The following is a 7,634-nucleotide window of genomic DNA, read 5'->3' as shown; positions in this document are numbered from 1 at the left end:
TGTTTCCAAATTAAAGAGATTTAAAATTAGGATTTGCCTTGACAACTCTTGATTCCTGGAAAATTTTCGAAAATCAAACTGGATTTTATTGCTGATGACAAGGTGCGTCATTTTTCCAATTTTAAAGAAAATTGAACAAAATTGTGTTATTTTAATCAAGAAACTAGTCTCTAAATAACAAATTTTTGGTATTGAAAGAAAATTGATGACTTAAACTTCTGCTAATATTTGAATTGTACTATTGGTACGACATTTTGGAAGTAAATTAGATTAAACATTTTACTTGCAGGGTGTAAAAATAAGTTTATTTGACGATATTTTTTCATGAAACATATGTATTAAGAGGTACACATCATAATTCATATTTTTTTATTCATTATTAATTGTAGTAGATTTGCTAAAAATATTTTAAAAGGATCTTTTTATAAGATTTTACAATCTCCAATTTTATTAAAAAGTACACATCAAACATAATTCATAATTTTTTTTTATTCATTGTCAATTATAGTACATTTAGTAAAATTTTATTAAAAAGTACACATCAAACATCATAAATTTTTTTTTATTTTATTCATTATCAATTGTAGTGCATTTAGTACAAATGTTATGAAAAAGATCTTTTTATAAGATTTTACAGTCTTTCAGGCACTACAAGTTTTACTTTTATGTGTTTCTATATTTAAAAGCGTAGAAACATAAAACAAAAACCATAAGCTATTCTTATCTTTCTCACAAGAAAAGTACCCTAAGTGAAACTCACGACTTAAGTTATATATTGGCCATACAGACCCTGGCTATTGGTAAATTATCACTGACTATTGGCCATGAATTGGTTTTGAAGAAAAAATTGCTAGAAAGTTATTTAAAATATCTAACAAAAACCCCTCGCCTGTTCTGGTCATTATACTGTCTATCAGGGATGAGATTTTTCCGCTTTTTAGCGGATTTCCGCTTTTTTCACTTTTATCTATTAAATTTCAGCTTTTTTTTTATCAAAAATTCAGATTTTCTAAAAATTTCATTTTTTTTATAAGTATTCCGCTTTTTCAGAAAATTCACCGATTTTCAAAGAGAAACAGAAAATTCAAACTACATAGTTACCAATCCTTTCTCATTTTTACTTATTTTACCTATTTTCTCCCCTTTTACACGCAGCAGATTTTTCGAATTTTTTACCCGCCCTCCAGATAGATTCGATTTTCATAGTTCAAACGACGCTGCTTCTGACAAGCCTTTTAGAGGTCCCAAGCCTGGAATCTGCTAATATCTCGATTCTTATTCACACGATTTTAATATCAAACATAGCTTTTCATATTTGCGTGTTGTGATTCTTATTCACGCGATTTGAAGATTGTACGTTGCGATTCTTATTCACGCGAATTGAATATTTATTGTACGTTGCGATTCTTATTTACGAGATTTAAAAATCCGATATTGTGATTCGTATTTACGTCTTTTTAAAAACCTATGTAGCGATTCGTATTCACGCAAGTTTAAAATTCAATGTGTTGATTTGCTCATGCGGTTTATAATATCAAACATTGATTTTCGTATTTATACGTGATTTTAAAATAAGGCATTGGGATTCGCATTCACGCATTCTAAAAGTTATGCATCATAATTCTTATTTATGCAATCTAAAAATTACGCGTCATGATTCGTATTTACGCTATCTAAAAATTATGAATCGTGATTTGTATTTACGCGTTTTAAAAATTCTATACCCCAGTTTGTATTTTCTCATTTTCAAAATCGTATATCTAGTTTCATATTCATGTGATTTCAAAATCCATAATTGTTATTCATATTCACGCAATTTTAAGATCAACTATCGTGATTCTTGTAAGAAGTAAATTTTTTTTTAAATTAGTTACTATAGTGACTTAGTGACTGTTTTTCTAACGACGATTATTAGTATATGTAAGTGTTACAACATCAGAGAAACTGGAAGGGAATATATTCAAAACTTACATTCTGTGCTTGCAAAGAAGAAAAAATAGGATTTGTCACAAGATGTTTGAAGATGGACTAACGACTAAATATAACAAACATAAAAGATATAGCAAACAAAAGCAATCACTTAAAAAGAGATTTAATTAAAAAAAATTTTGGGGGGAAAGAGAGTTAATTAACTCATCATCAAAATTTTATTTATAATTGCTGTTATTTATGCTATAAAATGCAAAATTCTTATCAAATAAAAAACAATTATCTAAACAGTTGCTGATTGTCATGTAATTTTTCAAACTAAAATAGCAATTTTTGTATGTTAAGGAGTTACTATATATTTCTACTTCACTGTTATTGATATGTTTCAGAGGGCTGTAGTTAGATTAGACTATAATATGAACATAATGATTCGGTCCATTGTTAAAGTTTTTTTTTTCCAATATAATTTAAAAAGTAATATTACTGATATATTTGCCATAAATCACATAACAGCATTTATTAAAAGAAATGAAATATTAATGTATATTCTCAGTAGTTTTAATTTGCTAAACCAGGTAGTTTTTCAAGTAGTAATTGTCTCTTATGTGAACTGAGGAAAAATATAATTTCCAGCTTTATTTCTTCAATTGGTAATTTTTTTTCTTCACTAAATGTTAAGTATCAATGTAATCGTTTTTATAATAATAGATTAGTACACAATTGTATGTCAACACATTATTTATTACCTTAAACTGTCTGGAATTTATTATTAAAGGGTTGCGCTTGCGTAAAATTTACTATCGTGGAAATTCAGCTTTTTTGCGTTTTGGCTAATCTCATCCCTGTGTCTTAAATATTCTCGACCGGCACACAATCATGAATTAAACTCAGCCTGACAACAGAGGTGATGTAGAAGGTTTTCATGTCTTCCTCTCCATGTTACTCAAATGCAGATTAGTTGCACTCAAAACATCCTTGATAAAAAAATTAGTATAGTCTGTCTATGGAAAGAACTTCCCTCGCCATTCGTCTGAAGCAGTGGCGGTGACTATGGTTAGCAGGTTTAACTATTTCAAGTAGGGGTCAATAGTTAAGGCAGGTTTTTGGACTGATTCATGAATATTAGCCCAATGAGGACCCAAGTTACTTAGCAGCTAGGGGGTTTATGTCATTATAAAGAGATAAATGTACAGTTCAAGATAAAATACTGAAGTTACAGAGGATTAAAAGTCTATGATTTCCAAATGTTTGATAAATATGGTATAACAGCAAGATCATTAACAATAGAGTTTTTGTATTTGATGATAACTCTTTCAAAAATCCAAGTCAAGGCGTGAAGTACAGCAATCTGTGATAGATGAATGGTGAAGTCATTGACGCAGCTTTGAGTCAAAGTACTCTTTTGATTTACCCTATGTTCGACAATCCACATTAACATGAAATTTTGTAAATTCTCCTGCTGTTAAAGCAATCAATAGGTTTGAGAAAGTAATAAAATTGCTAGAGTGGATTGTCCTGCATAGGACAAACCAAACGAGCACTCAAAGAATATCAAGGCTACGAAGTACTCTTTTGATTTACCCTATGTTCGACAATCCACATTAACATGAAATTTTATAAATTCCCCTGCTGTTAAAGCAATCAATAGGTTTGAGAAAGTAATAAAATTGCTAGAGTGGATTGTCCTGCATAGGACAAACCAAACGAGCACTCAAAGAATATCAAGGCTACGAAGTACTCTTTTGATTTACCCTATGTTCGACAATCCACATTAACATGAAATTTTGTAAATTCCCCTGCTGTTAAAGCAATCAATAGGTTTGAGAAAGTAATAAAATTGCTAGAGTGGATTGTCCTGCATAGGACAAACCAAACGAGCACTCAAAGAATATCAAGGCTACATCCAAGACTCCCCCTTTCATCTGTAGAGTACCTACCACTACAAAAATACAATTTCCAATTTACTAGTATATAAGACATGTTAACTCGATTCTATAAGGGGGTACCTTTTCATAGAAGAAAGTTGGCATTGTTGATAACTCTTCTCCCCACAATGGTGACCCGGACGTGATGCGTACACGCCTACCTTGACAGAAACTCTTACTTTGAAGGATGGTCCCCATTGAACGCTTGACTTGTTACTTGTGACCGCGACATTATCCACCTCCTCGCACTGTTGCTACTCAGTCACGAACACACACAACGTCAGCTTGCGAACACTACTGCTAAATGAGAGTTCACGATATGCTCTTAAAAGTACGGTGATCTTAATACAGCTCTCCCGGCTTCTCACAAAACAGCAGTGAATCAACTAGTGGTATCCATTCATCAAATTCTATCACAGCTATAATTCTGGTGGGGGAGGAATACTGTAACCTACCACTACAAAAATACAATTTCCAATTCACTAGTATATAAGACATGTTAAATCGATTTCATGTTGGGGTACCATTTCATAGATGAAGGTTGTCATTGTCGATAACTCTTCTCTCCACCCATTGATCACTAAGCATTGCTGAACAGATAGTCATAGGTTCAATTTTTCTCCACCCCATATTGTTCGCAAATGTACTTTATACGTTGGCTTGGAATTTCATGAGTTTTTATATCATCCAAAAAAAAAAATTCTATTGTTCATGATCTTGTTGCTATACCATATCTGTCAAACATTTGGAAATCATTAACTTTTAATTCTCTGACATTTTAAGGATTTACCTTTATCTGTATATTTATCTCTTTAATGTGACGTAACCTCAGTTGGATTAAATGACCTGTTTTTATCTATCTCTGTCATTTATCCTACTGATGAAGGTGTACCATTTGTGATCTTAAAAGTTTTAATTGAAATTTGATTTTATCAGAAATAATTGCTCTCATAATTTTATAATCTTCCCAATGTTTTTTTTTTTAACCATTGAAAAAATAGTTTGTCGCTAATAGTTAATTTTCTTGGCACTTACTGAATATTTGAGATAAGTGATAACTCCCAATGCAAAACATTTGTAATAAAAATTGATAATTTGCAATATTCTCTTAATTGGCATTTTTCGGCTAGGCGCAAGTGTTCACTTAATCAGTGGATCACGATTTAACACGTGTTCACTTTTTTTTTTGAGAAAGCAATATTTGGATTTGCACCTGGAAAACCGGAAAGTACCAATGATCTTTTTCTTTCTTTCACATTTGGAAATGATAACGAATTACTTAATTAAAAATTATTTATCGTATTCAATAGATTAACCTCCAAAACCATTTTTTTTTCTATTTTGATGCTTGAAATTTTTTAATGATAAAATAATTCTTATATTTTATTTGTGACTTACTGAAAAAGTTTAAACTGTTTTTCAAAAATGTTTCCTGATAAATATCAATGTCTTCACAATTTCTTTATCATTACATAAATCTTTCTTTATCATACACTTTTCTGGAATGCTTATATTATAATGCTATGCCAAATCTTACATAGGGAATTTTTGAAGCGATGCCTATTTAGATGTTGTCAATTTTAAATCATAATTTGTTTAAAATAGTTCTTACTGTATCTTTGAGAAATAACTAAGACTGCTTTTTTTTGTTTTAAGCGTTTCCTTTGCATTTAGTTTGCTTGTGAAATTGCTGTTTGACCGGTTTAATGTGAGTTTTTATTTTCTCAAGTGTTTGTTTGAATTTCTTTTCTGAATTGGTTTTATGTATTTCATGTATTTTTTCCTGGACTTATACAAAACCTTCGGGGTACTGAGAGAGTTAATTTTGGCATTTAGTTTTGCTTCTCTCTCAATAGAAAAGGTTTTGTTTTATGTCTTCCGAGGCCGGTACCCCCTGGAGACGTCGGCTTCGGTGGTCATATTTTTATTTCCTTCGTTTTCTTAATTGCTATAAGACTGCTTTTATAATTTTTTTTAAAATCTTTGTTTTGAAATTTATTAAGAGCAACGTATTTTTAAAGCAAAAAGTATATGTTATTATGTCTTAACAATTAGTTATAAGATATTCTGTAAGCTTTAAAATCATTGTTAAATAATAATAATATGAAGTAGTAATTAAGACCGAGGTACAAATATTAGTGGAGCTAATAATATCATTTAGCATGTTTCTTGTGACTAATGTTTTAAAAATTAGATATTTTTTATTTTTTATTGAATAATGTTTGAAAATTTTAAATGGAAACATGAAACTCAATGTTTGTTATACATATTCGCAATTTCTAACCGATGAGCATGGAATTTGTGGCCGACCGGCCTGTGTAAGGGGCAGGGAACTGTCCTTGCATCAGGAAGGTCCTGGGTTCGAATCCCGGGCAAGGCATGGATGTTTCTTTCTCTGTGTGTTTTATGTCCTTTGTGTGTGAATGTGACCCGCCCTATAAACGGGTTGTGGCTGTGTGAATGGCGTGGCAGAAGTCGAATTCCTGGCCATAGATGGCGCCACTGAAAAAAAACAGGAACAGTCGCTCCCCCACTGCCTAAACAGGCATACGATAAAAAAAATGGAATTTGTGCACACGTTTGAAAGCACTGTTGTTACTGTCTACTTTGAAATTTTTTCAATTCGAGAGCAAACATGGAAAGACATTTTTCGTTAGGATCAAAATTATTAGATCATTAATTAAATTAAAATGCATATATTATTGTTTTTAGTCTGTTAAGAATGGTATTATAAAAATTAGAGGCTTATAATATCAGTGATTTTTATAAGATTACAATCTAAAATTATTTTCCGGAGAGTTAATTGCACGTTCTTAATACATTGTTAGGTTAGCACAAGTCGTACTTTTACTGTCTATGCACCACACGGTTATTAAATCCATTATGACAAAGAGAGAACTGATCTTATGGATAAAATTTCAAGATAAGCAAATTGCTTTTCCCCGTGGAATTATTATTCCTTATCATCGACCGAGAGAAACCTTAAAACCCAGAATGTTTTTCTTCAAGGATAGTACTTCCAGTTAGAGATTGGCTAGCCCAAGTCAAAATTCTTGATGGTCCCATTAAAACATTTTAATGGTTTTTGTCGGTTTTAGGGCTATTCATGATGGTCCAACATCATTTGATGGTCACCATCATCAAGCATTTTCCATTATACGTTCATGGTTTTTGATATCAAAACAAACTTCCATCATTCCATGATGGAAAATGCTACTTTAATACTATGATGGTTAATCATCAAGAAAAGTTTGATGAACCAACAATCCATGATGAGGACAACTATACATTTCCATGACGGTTTAATGGGAATTCTTGTTGGTTCTCAGGAACAAACCATCAAAACGAGTTTGATGTTCTTTTGTTGGACCATCATAAATCAGGGTGTTGGTTACCATCAAAAGTATAATGGTTTATGATGGTTACCTTCAAGATTATGTTGGTCCATCAAAAATTTTGACTTGGGAGGCCTTGGTTGGGAAACTGAGAATCTTATTAACCCACAATGCCCAACTGGTAAAAAAGAATATGTATTCTGAATTAAGCTGCTATTGGGGACAAAAAGGACTTTTACATTATTAATGTATATTATATTACACGTAATGCAAAACTTATAAAGAATCGGTTAATCCAGAAAACCCGGGTTAAATAGCATATAAATTTATAAAATAGCACTTTCAAGTTTTAATTTTTGAAATGATAGAACCTTGTCCTACGGTAAGTTGAACTATTTCATTACTTTCAATAACACCAGTGTTAAATCAAGGATAACAAAACAAA

Source organism: Parasteatoda tepidariorum, chromosome 5 (genome assembly GCF_982258835.1).
Source record: "Parasteatoda tepidariorum strain Cologne lab strain chromosome 5, Ptep-v5.0, whole genome shotgun sequence".
Lineage (NCBI taxonomy): Eukaryota > Metazoa > Arthropoda > Arachnida > Araneae > Theridiidae > Parasteatoda > Parasteatoda tepidariorum.
Note: the sequence above shows the minus strand (reverse complement) of the source record.